Here is a 13,518-nt window from a genome sequence, read left to right on the forward strand (position 1 = left end):
CCCCGCGACACAGTGGTGGCCAGTGGTCATAATGTTTTGGTTTGTGTCCACACAGGGGCATTCAACAACAGATTTCAGTTATTTATTACAGGCAAACTATAAAAGATAGAAACAAATTGCATCAACAGGTCCCTGTTTAATGAGTCGGCAGCTTGAACAATTCGATTTTTCAGTTCTTGAAGAGTAGATGCCGTAGGTGGTTCAAAGACTGTGTCTTTTATGTACCCTAAGGAAAAAAATGCAAGGTGATGGGTCTGGTGACCTGGGAGGCCAAAAGCAATTGACAAGATCTTATGGTCCCCTTCTTTCAGTCCAACGTTGTGGGATGGTGTTATTAAGATAACGCCGCACCTCAGGCTGACAGTGAGCTGGGACGCTGTCATCCATAAAAATGAAATCGTTGGAATCTTCGTGAAGTCAAGGAAAAAACCAATTTTGCAGCATATCCGTGTATGACATTCTTATCATAGTTTTCTCCGCAAAAAGAGAAAGGTCCATAAACTGCACAAAACACATTCAATTTCGTTGAGTCTCTTTCATGTTCGACGACGACACCGGGAATTTGTGACCCCCCAAGCTGTTAGATTCTCGTGGTTTACTTTACCCGATAGATGACATGTAGATTCCTTCGAAAAGATGAGTCGTTTGAAAGAAGTGTTGGCTGGTTCAAATGGCTCTGAGCACTATGGGACTTAACATCTTTGATCATGAGTCCCCTAGAACTTAGAACTACTTAAACCTAACTAACCTAAGCATAGCACACAACACCCAGCCATCACGAGGCAGAGAAAATCCCTGACCCCGCCGGGAATCGAACCCGGGAACGAAAGAAGTGTCCTCTGCCGCACCCTGGAAAACTGAAACGCAAAATTCGTACCTTCTGTTATGGTCGCTGGGACGCAACTACTAAAGTAACTGCAGTTTGTAACGCTCCATATACGGGCATCGTTTCAAAACACGCCACACCGTTATTTGAGGAAGTTGAAGTTTCTATCCTGCTCGTCTTGTGTACTTCCGGGGCTCCGTGTGATCGCATCTCGGATACTCTAGACACTTTCATCAGACGTGCGTGGCCATCCAATCCCCTTTCCTTTGCACATGCGACCAACTTCCAATTTGGCATGTCAGTCATAAATAAACTTGTGCAGAGGTGGCCTCTTGCTCAATCGACGACGGAATGCACGCACTTGAACGGCGGATTGACTTCACGCAAATTCCAGCACACAAAACGTTGAGGAAGTAGTGGATCTAATTGGCGAGAAATGAAATTTATGGCATAATTTGACTAAAATAAGGTACTGGTTAATAGGACATATTTTGAGGCATCAAGGAATTCAGTTTTTTAGTGGAGAGCATGGGTAAAATTTTTAGGGGGAGACCAAGTGATGAATACAGAAGCAGGATCAAAGGAATGCAACTTTTTTTCAGAGGTGATTTACCTTGCACAGGATAGACTAGCATGGGGAGATGTGTTAAGCTGTCATGTGTGTGTTCAAATGGTTCAAATGGCTATGAGCACTATGGGACTTAACTTCTAATGTCATCAGTCCCTAGAACTTAGAACTACTTAAACCTAACTAACCTATGGACATCACACACATCCATGCCCGAGGCAGGATTCGAACCTGCGACCGTAGCGGTCGCGCGGTTCCAGACTGTAGTGCCTAGAACCGCTCGGCCACCCCGGCCGGCCATATGCGTGTCACGCTGGTGGTGCTGTACAGCCCATGCCTACTACAGTAGTACAAGTTTATATGCCAACTAGCTCTGCAGATGATGAAGAAAGTGATGAAATGTATGACGAGATAAAAGAAATTATTCAGGTAGTGAAGGGAGACGAAAATTTAATAGTCATGGGTGACTGGAATTCGTCAGTAGGAAAAGGGAGAGAAGGAAACATAGTAGGTGAATATGGATTGGGGGGAAGAAATGAAAGAGGAAGCCGCCTTGTAGAATTTTGCACAGAGCATAACTTAATCATAGCTAACACTTGGTTCAAGAATCATAAAAGAAGGTTGTATACCTGGAAGAATCCTGGAGTACTAAAAGGTATCAGATAGACTATATAATGGTAAGACAGAGATTTAGGAACCAGGTTTTAAATTGTAAGACATTTCCAGGGGCAGATGTGGATTCTGACCACAATCTATTGGTTATGAACTGCAGATTGAAACTGAAGAAACTGCAAAAAGGTGGGAATTTAAGGAGATGGGACCTGGATAAACTGAAAGAACCAGAGGTTGTAGAGAGTTTCAGGGAGAGCATAAGGGAACAATTGACAGAAATGGGGGAAAGAAATACAGTAGAAGAAGAAAGGGTAGCTCTGAGGGATGAAGTAGTGAAGGCAGCAGACGATCAAGTAGATAAAAAGACGAGGGCTAATAGAAATCCTTGGGTAACAGAAGAAATATTGAATTTAATTGATGAAAGGAGAAAATATAAAAATGCAGTAAATGAAGCACGCAAAAGGGAATACAAACGTCTCAAAAATGAGATCGACAGGAAGTGCAAAATGGCTAAGCAGGGATGGCTAGAGGACAAATGTAAGGATGTAGAGTCTTGTCTCACTAGGGGTAAGATAGATACTGCCTACAGGAAAATTAAAGAGACCTTTGGAGAGAAGAGAACCACTTATATGAATATCAAGAGCTCAGATGGAAACCCAGTTCTAAGCAAAGAAGGGAAGGCAGAAAGGTGGAAGGAGTATATAGAGGGTTTATACAAGGGCGATGTACTTGAGGACAATATTATGGAAATGGAAGAGGATGTAGATGAAGACGAAATGGGAGATAAGATACTGCGTGAAGAGTCTGACAGAGCACTGAAAGACCTGAGTCGAAACAAGGCCCCGGGAATAGACAACATTCCATTATAACTACTGATGGCCTTGGGAGAGCCAGTCATGACAAAACTCTACCATCTGGTGAGCAAGATGTATGAGACAGGCGAAATACCCACAGACTTCAAGAAGAATATAATAATTCCAATCCCAAAGAAAGCAGGTGTTGACAGATGTGAAAATTACCGAACTATCAGTTTAATAAGTCACAGCTGCAAAATACTAACGCGAATTCTTTACAGACGAATGGAAAAACTGGTAGAAGCGGACCTCGGGGAAGATCAGTTTGGATTCCGTAGAAATGTTGGAACACGTGAGGCGATACTAACCTTACGACTTATCTTAGAAGAAAGATTAAGAAAAGGCAAACCTACGTTTCTAGCATTTGTAGACTTAGAGAAAGCTTTTGACAATGTTAACTGGAATACTCTCTTTCAAATTCTGAAGGTGGCAGGGGTAAAATACAGGGAGCGAAAGGCTATTTACAATTTGTACAGAAACCAGATGGCAGTTATAAGAGTCGAGGGGCATGAAAGGGAAGCAGTGGTTGGGAAAGGAGTGAGACAGGGTTGTAGCCTCTCGCCGATGTTATTCAAACTGTATATTGAGCAAGCAGTAAAGGAAACAAAAGAAAAATTCGGAGTAGGTATTAAAATTCATGGAGAAGAAGTAAAAACTTTGAGGTTCGCCGATGACATTGTAATTCTAACAGAGACAGCAAAGGACTTGGAAGAGCAGTTGAATGGAATGGACAGTGTCTTGAAAGGAGGGTATAAGATGAATATCAACAAAAGCAAAACAAGGATAATGGAATGTAGACAAATTAAATCGGGTGATGCTGAGGGAATTAGATTAGGAAATGAGACACTTAAAGTAGTAAAGGAGTTTTGCTATTTGGGGAGCAAAATAACTGATGATGGTCGAAGTAGAGAGGATATAAAATGTAGACTGGCAATGGCAAGGAAAGCGTTTCTGAAGAAGAGAAATTTGTTAACATCGAGTATAGATTTAAGTGTCAGGAAGTCGTTTCTGAAAATATTTGTATGGAGTGTAGCCATGTATGGAAGTGAAACATGGACGATAACTAGTTTGGACAAGAAGAGAATAGAAGCTTTCGAAATGTGGTGCTACAGAAGAATGATGGAGATAAGGTGGGTAGATCACGTAACTAATGAGGAGGTATTGAATAGGATTGGGGAGAAGAGAAGTTTGTGGCACAACTTGACTAGAAGAAGGGATCGGTTGGTAGGACATGTTTTGAGGCATCAAGGGATCACAAATTCAGCATTGGAGGGCAGCGTGGAGGGTAAAAATCGTAGAGGGAGACCAAGAGATGAATACACTAAGCAGATTCAGAAGGATGTAGGTTGCAGTAGGTACTGGGAGATGAAGAAGCTTGCGCAGGATAGAGTAGCATGGAGAGCTGCATCAAACTAGTCTCAGGACTGAAGACCACAACAACAACATACGTTTTACAACCACATAGTGATATAGTCTCCATCAAATACTTCTTATATGTTCTATACTTGGGCATCCGCAATGCTTAGCCCTTCATAAATATGTATTGTAATTGGGTATATATATCCTAAACTTCTCCCCCCACCCTGCCCCACCCCTCTGCTCATCTCCTACCCCCGCCCCTTTTTGTCCATCTCGTCTTCCTCTTCTTCTCCTGCTCTTTCTGCCCTCTTACCCCTCTCTCTGACGTGGGGCCTTGTTTGTTGTTATTACAAATGAAACCTTGGTTGGGAGCTGAGGTTGTTTAAAATGAATGGATAAATCAGTTGGGATCATAGGTTCACGGAATGTGAGCTGCTATATCTGTAAGGATAGTAGCTTCAATAACTGTATTTTGCATAGCTTTAACCTTCGAACTGGTCGGATTCCAAAGTTTCGGATGATTCATATTCCGATGTAGTAGTCTAATCATAAGCTGAAGCTAATGAACCACAAATACAACTTTCCTGTTTTCTGGAAAACTTACGGCGAGGAAGAAAACAAATCAGCACATTGTTGTTATACAATTATTGTTCGAAAATACAGTGTGTATCAAAAAGAATTATGCGAATTGTCACATCTATATTTTTGAAACTAATAAACATGTACAATGATTGTTCTTTTTTGATGAACGGGAAACTCAAATAGCTTTTTTTTCAAACTTTTCCTAGATTTTCAATATGCCCCTCCTCGAGATGCATGGCATACACCAATGCGGTATCCAAAAGGTTCCCATACAGCAGAGATCATGTCTTTAGTTACAGCTTCCACAGCTGCTGTTATGCGATGTCTCACATCATTTATTGTTGTTGGTAACGGAGGCACATAAAGAGTCTTTTATACACCCCCACCAGAAATAATCATATACGGTTAGGTATGGTGATCTTGGAGGCCAGTAATGTAAGGCTGTACCATGTGGTCCAGTGCGACCGATCTATCGTACAGTAATCCTTTGATTTAAAAATTCCCGCACTTCCAAATGGCAGTGTGGCGGTGCCCCATCCTTCAGTAAATGAAGTCGTTCGAATCAGTCTCCAACTGTTACTTCCTGTAACAGTGTTCTCAGCAAAGAAAAATGGACAATACACCTTTTTCCCGAGAAACTGCACAAAACACATTAAATTTTGGAGAGTCCCTCTCATGTTGTACAACTTCATGTGGTTGTTCCGTACCCATATTCTCACATTATTACGGTTCATCTTTCCATTTGAATGGGATGTTGCCTCGTCACCAAACAGCAAGTGTGGAAGAAAACTGTTATCTTCCATCTTTCCAAACACGAAATTACTGAATTCCACACGTTGTTCTTCGTCACCTTCATGACGAGCTTGCAGTAGCTGAATTTTGTTTGGTTTAATGTGTAAACGTCGACGCAACACATGCCAGACGGACATCGGGGGTATGCTGAGATGTCGAGTTGCACGGCGAACGGATTTCTGCGGATTCCTTGTCAAACTATCGCGGATGCGTTCGACGTCTGTGTCAGACAGTCGGGGGCGGCCCGGCATTTTGCCTTCACACAAACAACCTGTTTCACAGAATTTCTCATGCCATCATGCTCTATGCTGTAGAAGGATCCACACCATACTCAGTACGAAAGTCACGCTGAATAGTTATTACTGACCCGCACTGCACAAAACGTAGAACACAAAACGCTTTCTGTTGTCCCGACACCATTTTTACTAGAACTGAAATGGGCCTACTGCTGCTACCTAGCGAGAACCATGTATAATTCGAGAGTTTGCTATTTCCAATAGTACGTTGTTCACGCTCATATCGCAGATAACATAACAGTTATGATTCTTTTAACTCCGACGGTTTTTTTTATACACCGTGTATGTTAAAGAGACCTAATGTGGAAGCAGCAGTTCGTGTAATGGTTTACATGACCTCCAATCGTCTGAAATTGACTGCGAGAAACAAATCGAAACTGCACATTTTCACCGGACAGCACAGCATTTTCTCCCTCATAATCGGTTTTAACAGAAACCTGTACGTAGCCGTCTAAAAAAATATAAAGCCCATGTCCGTTCGAACGTTGTTGAAGTGTATAAAAATTTGAAGCAAATTGGTCAAGAACTTTACGAGATTTTTGGTAAAAACTTTACCCATTTTTATATCACATATACGTCTATATGTTATATATATATCACAAAATATACAGCCTGTCTCTGTCCGAGTGTTTAACAGAGTATCGTACGAAAATTTCAAGAAAATCGATCGAGGACTTCTACAGATTTTTGGCAATGAAGTTTCTTCTTTCTGTATAGCTTACGTCTCTCTGAATATTCATCAAAGTATCGTGTAAAAGCTTGAAGCAGATCGGTCAAGCAATTTTTGATGTTTTTTGCTAACATCCTTGAATTTCGACTTGTCTTTATATAGTAGTACAGATTTTAAATATATATTTATATACCATATACACTAAACTGTGCAGCTTGTGTTCGTCCAGAGGTTTATTTGAGTGTCGTGTAATAATCTGGAGTAAATCAGCCAAGCGTTTTTTCTAGATTTTTGGTAAAAACAAGTAATATAGAAGTGTAGATATGGCGAACACATTGTGGTGTTCCAGGATACTACAAGTCACGTTATTACTATAATAATAAACGCTGGATATTTTATATACTGTTATTGAAATTTATCTTCGATTTATTATGAATTTATTGCTTTGTACATTTATATGAGAAATTGTTATAAAAATATGAAAACAAAGGTGACCATCACAGATGAATATACTTTGTAAAGCGCAAACGCTGGGCCTCTCTGGTGTCAGGGAACGGTAGGCTTTTGTTCGATTCCACAGTTAGCGCGACGAGCTCATTATGGACGAACTGCAGTTGTTTTTAATGAATGGTGCAAAAAGTCACACCATAATGTGACGACACACAGGTTTCAAAAGCCGTTTGTAGCAGCAGCAAATCGTTTAATACTGTGGAGGACGGACTGACAGAACTTCCGAGCGTGCTGAATCAAGACAGCACATAGATTTCCTCGGGTCTCCGTTTTAAAAAGTGCCTCGCGTTGTTTAGGAGACCATCTTTGTCGCCGGGCGACTCTGCAGTCTGTGTAAGCCACCTCATCTCAATTTTTACACAGTAGTAAAAAATGTAAATCAGATGGTCCCAATAATTCATTACATTTTGGTAAAAGCAGTTGAGTCGATACGGTAGCTAACTGTTTGTTAAAGAACAATCATGTCATATAATCGACCGTCAGTGTTAAAAAAAAGTGAAAATGTGCATAAATAACTGAAAGGTTAATTGCTTTATCGAAATTTTGACGTAAATTAACATCTAAAGACAGTGACTGTAGGACTGCCTTGTGCAGAAATAGCATAATGTTTGTTTCAGATACATAAGGTACTATTAAATTTACTTTGCTTTAACTTGCTAAATCACTGTCATTGCAACAAGATTAATTTGCATATTTATCTAACATCGTTGTCTCATTTGTACAAAATTATAACTTACATAGCCGGCCGAAGTGGCCGTGCGGTTAAAGGCGCTGCAGTCTGGAACCGCAAGACCGCTACGGTCGCAGGTTCGAATCCTGCCTCGGGCATGGATGTTTGTGATGTCCTTAGGTTAGTTAGTTTTAACTAGCTCTAAGTTCTAGGGGACTAATGACCTCAGCAGTTGAGTCCCATAGTGCTCAGAGCCATTTGAACCATTTGAACCATTTTTATAACTTACAACTAGTATCAGTTACGATTTAGATCAAAATTTTGGAGCAGTATTTGTTGGTAAAATATGCGGATCATTTCATTTATTAATTTTGGCTTAACATTGAAGTCAGGCACTTATCTGCCCAGTCCATTTGAAATTCAGGTCGTCAGTTTATCAAAGGAAGTTCATCACGTGCTATTTCCAGGTGACAACACAAGAAACGTTCGTTATCTCAAGGAAGTGTATGTTATTCGTAACATTGTGTTATCTCTGAGTAGCAGACATCTTTGTGCTAGCAGACTAAAGCGGCAATAAAATAGTCAACCTACATGAACGATGCAATTTATGAAGGAAACAAACTTATCTGAAAGGAAATGTATCACTCATCACGCTAGCTTTCTATCGGAGTGACGTGATCCAGACACAACGTCATTTATTTATAGAAATACAGCCTATAGGCCAAGGTAACAGTATTTCATCGTCTGCTTGCATCCAGAGCTATTGACAAGGCAGAGGTAATGAATGTTATTTTCTTATCCTCATACTAATGGATAACCTACGCACCATAACAGTGATACAGGGATACTGAAGTAACATAGCTGGTTATAGTAATATTAACAACAAACAGAACAGAAACTTACGGGCATGTTTTCCATTACATTTGTTGTAAACTATCACTTGTGATTTTCATCGTACAGCTACAATTTTTAGCTTTTCACCATTCAGAGTATTTAAAACCACCCGAATAACTGTAAGATACACTAATACTTTTCTTGACTGCTCCAGTCAGAAATTGTTTGGCAGTGGTTGTTCCTAACCACACTCAGTGCGGTATTAAGCTCGATAAGTAGTATCAATTATTATTAAATACAGTAATACACGCCCTATCAATATCTTGACCTCCAAATACGATCAGTTATGTATTCTGATAGCTTTTGAAACCAAATTCCATGGGAAGAAAAATTTTTTCCTACAATTCATTTCCAACAATTCACATCAAATTCTGTGCGGCGAAAAATCACCTCCCAGTAACCGTAATCAACTTTACAGAAAAATAGTGATATTGATACTGGCCTGGTTTTCCACGTTTCGGGATAAATTGACGACGAATTCATTGTTGTCTAACAAGGTAGCCAGTTGCGCATGCTTCTTACGCGATCAGAGTATGTATAAGTAGCGCGTAATTGTTTATATGAATCTCGTCCTCGTCTTCTATAACCACGGTAATTTATTCACACACATACATCCATACATCGTCATTCATGTCTACAGTTGAGTCGGCTTTAAGCCGATCCCTGACACTTGCAGCGAGCTGGGTGCAGCAGTTTTGTAAGCCTACCACAAACAATTGCGTAATGCGAGCTTGTAAACGTCTCTACGGCAAAGCCTTAGTGTTGTCGTAGTTCAGTAGATGGTAGTGTTTTCGCCCGCAGCCGTTAGCGCTTCGCAGCTGAAAGATTGTCTTCGACCTGTCAGAGATCTAATTACGCCGTCTCGACCATAGTACTGTCACCAGACGCCCCGTATTTTACGGAATCGTCCGTTATTTATCGTAAGTGTCCTGCAGTCCCGACAAAATACGCACGGAACATATATTGTCCCGATTTTGATTAATCGTTCCGTATATTTTGAAACAGCGTGTTTTCAACCCTCGCACCGCACACTGAGTTGTCCATTCGTAACAGATGGGATATCCATTTTTGTCGGTAGTCGTCAACATTACTGTTTATATCGAAAATATTTCATTCGGTCTTTTTTCTTCTTCCTGTGTTTCGTTTTACCTAAAGCTTCACTGACTGCAGTTGTTAATATGTTCTTGATCTATTCCCACTCATTTTCAGTACTCTCTGATTCTGAAGCTGTGCCCATTATTGTGTCTAAGCTTCTTTGATAAAGATTCTTGATTGACTCCTTTTCTAGTAATTAGACTTTGTATACCTCCCTTGGCTGTGCTGGGGATTTTTCACCTGTTTTATGTCATCTCTGCTTTAGGGCAAATTTTCCTTGTAGCAGGAAGTGGCCTGTGTTAATGTCGTACCCTCTATATACTTCCACATCCTGAAACAGAACAGCTGTTTTTCGGTTTGCTATGAAGTAGTCAATTATGGTTCTAAATCCTCTGGTGGACCATGTGTATTTGTGTATGTCTTTGTGTTTAAAAAAAGAGTATAATATTCTGAAGTTGTTGAAAGTTGCAAAATCTCTTAACGTGTTTCCATTGCTGCTGACTGTAGTCTCTCCAGCATAGCCAACTATTATCTATTCTTTCCCTTCCTATTCTTGGATTGTCTCCGCCAATTACAATACAGTCATTCTTATTTACCCAATCTTGTGTTTACTGTTCATCTCCATAGAACGTCTCGCTTTCCTTCGTTCTCCCTTCCTCTGGGGTTAACACTGCTATACAGGTTAGATATCCTCTAGAAATCTTACATCTTATGCTGCATATCCGCTCGTTTATCCACGCATAGCTTATCAATCTGTTTGTCCATTTTTTATTTTTTATTATGGCAAACCCCAGCTTGTGCTCTTTTGCTTTGTTCTACTCCACTGTATATCATAATATAATTTCCTATGTTCTTACTTCCTTTCATTTTCTTTTCACTTTCTGTGATAAATGCTATCTCACAACTGCCCTCTTCTCTATTGTATATAGTTCTCCTTCCTTTGTCGATGTCCCTCTGACGTTCCATGTTTTTAAATTTACATGTTCCGCTGTACCAAAATCTTTAACCTGTTTCCTATTCCGGTTCGTCTTATGGTTTTCTGTCAGCCTTTCTCTATGTAGCTTGCCAGTAACGTTTTATTTCGCCTGGCTGCCTTACGGGGCCTGTGCGGGTATAGTTGGCTGCCACTTCAAGGCCTTCCAACGTGCCTGATTTTTATTACGTATTACAAAGAGTATGTTGGCTACAATTTATTGAAACTTAGTGTACGTTAGGTTGGTAGTACTGCCTACATGTATGCGATGTTAACTCAAAAATTTGCATTGTTGTTGCGGTAGTGTCAAGTTGTAAAGATTTGTGAACGTCCGTGGGGTCTTGACTACCCCAGTGTGCGGTCCGTGTAGCTCATTTATGCAGATTGAAAACAATAATTTGATAAGTATGTAATATTAAAATATATATTGTTGGTAACTTATAACTGTTTCCTTTCAATGTAGCCCTATATTATTTTATTTTCCGGCGACAGTGAGTAAACGACTCATAACAGATGGCAGTATATAAATGCACAGAAATTTAGTTACTCACCTCCCAGAACCAAAGAGTCAGGCAAGGTCTATTTCTAGTCCAATTGAGGCATGGTAGTTATTAGTGACGGATGAAATGCTGGACATGATTGTCACTTACACGAACGACGAATTTACTCGAAAACGTTCTTCAATCAGAAACCTGGAAAGTTACCATAACACTACAAATATCGTAGAGCTCAGAGCTGACAATGGTCTCTTGTACTCTGTGTTGTAAACAGGGTTGCCCACATAAATTTCGAAGGACTTTGGTCTCCTAAATTTGGCAAGCCTTGTTTCGCACTACAATATCACAAAGGCGATTTCAGGTTTTGACTAGTTGTCTAAGATCTGTTGACAAAGCAACCCGCCTGCAAAAAAAAAAACAAGAAGGCAGATTTGCACCCATTCGCGACATCTGGACTAAATTTATTGATAACTGCAAATCCCTATACATCCCTTTCGAAGACTGTACAGCAGACAAGCAGCTAATTCGCTTCTGTGGCAGATTCCCATAATATACATGTCTTCAAAGCCAGGCAAATATGGAATTAAGATTTTGATGTTGACTGATACCAAGGCTTATTAATTGCTAATTGCTATTCCATACATTGGCTAGGTTGTAACAGAAAAAAAATGTAGCTGTCCCATCTTATTATGTGAGAAAGTTATCAGAACCCATTCCTGGCACTAATAGGAACCTGACTGTTGAAAACTCGATTTCGTCAGTTTCTCTTTCTCAGACAATGATTGAAATTTTTGGTTTGACAATGTTGGGAACTCCAAGAAGAAAAATAAACCTGAAATACCACAATCATTTTTACGTTCTCAAAATGTCGGAAAACATAGTTTGTCTTTTATGTGAATAAGACGCTACTGTCGTATGTCCCAAAGAAGAATAAAGTTGTACTCTAACTGTTTACCATGCACTACTCTAATGACATCGACAAAACAACAGGATAACCTGAAATGATAATTTCATACCATAAAACGAAAGGTAGTACTGACACTTTTGATCAGCTGTACAAATCTTGCACCACTGCATGTGCAACAAAATGATGTCTATGAGGGTTTTCTGTGGCATTTTGGATCTAAGTGGGATAAACGCCGTAGTTCTGTTTACCTTTTCCAGTACTGAAGTAAATAAGCCACGAAGGAAATTCCTGCATGAACTGGCATGGAACTTAACTGCCCCTCACCTAAGAATATACCTACACTACAAACGAATGTGAAGAGAACTCCAGAAGAAATACTAGAAATAGATACTATGGCACCAGACAGACCAGAACTTCAAACTAGCAAAGTGAGATGTTCACTACGTTCAAGGAAAAGGGACAGAAAAACAAAAATGTGTTGGCAGGATTGTAAAAGGGCGATCTGTAGTAAACATAGAGCCCTAATTTGTACGGAGTGTGCTCACTGACAATGCAAATGGTAACTGATATATTTAGTCAGAGTTTTCCACTTCATTCTAATGTACATTAGTTTCTTATGTTTCTTGTGCGTTTTTGCACAAATAGCCATAATAATAATAATTTTATAAACATCCTATGCCAAAATATCCTGTAAAAATCAAATAATCGGTTATATTATATTACATTACATTACATAATACATTCAAGTTCAGAATCATGTTGAATTTATACTTTAATTATATATAGTGTAACATGTGCCAAATTTGTAAGTACCAAATGTTACTCATTGTAATAACTAAATAAAGTCAATTAAGACATTCTGTTGCATTATACACATTCAAATATCAGAAAGCTAAACATAAAGAAATACAAAACATTATTTGTTAATAATACTATGCACACCTTATAAATACCATATGTTACTCATTGTTGTAATACTAAAAAAATCACTACATGTAACTACATAGTTATTTACAACGTCCCATATACATAAGACAGTCCATTGTATCTATTAATGAGCTTGGAACACATGATATATGACAACATTTTACTGGGATCCAGTGGACCCCAGTGTGAGGTGCAAGGTAATTAAAATGAAATGTGCGGTGTAGGTTAAGTAACATGTACCATAACCAAATGAAAAGCAAATTTGGTCATACCCAAAGAATAACCAAAATACACTCTTTTGTTAAACCAAACTGGACGAGGTCTATCATTTTGCAACTTTCCCACATCTCAAGAAAACTCCTCCAAGAACTTGCAGCTCATTACTGCGTTTGTGCTAGCTCTACTGCAGAAAGAGAATTCTCGAGCACAAGAGTTATGAATTGATGGACAGAAGAGGTTTAGTATCGAAGCCGGTAACGAAATAGT

Source organism: Schistocerca americana, chromosome 3, assembly GCF_021461395.2.
Source record: "Schistocerca americana isolate TAMUIC-IGC-003095 chromosome 3, iqSchAmer2.1, whole genome shotgun sequence".
NCBI lineage: Eukaryota > Metazoa > Arthropoda > Insecta > Orthoptera > Acrididae > Schistocerca > Schistocerca americana.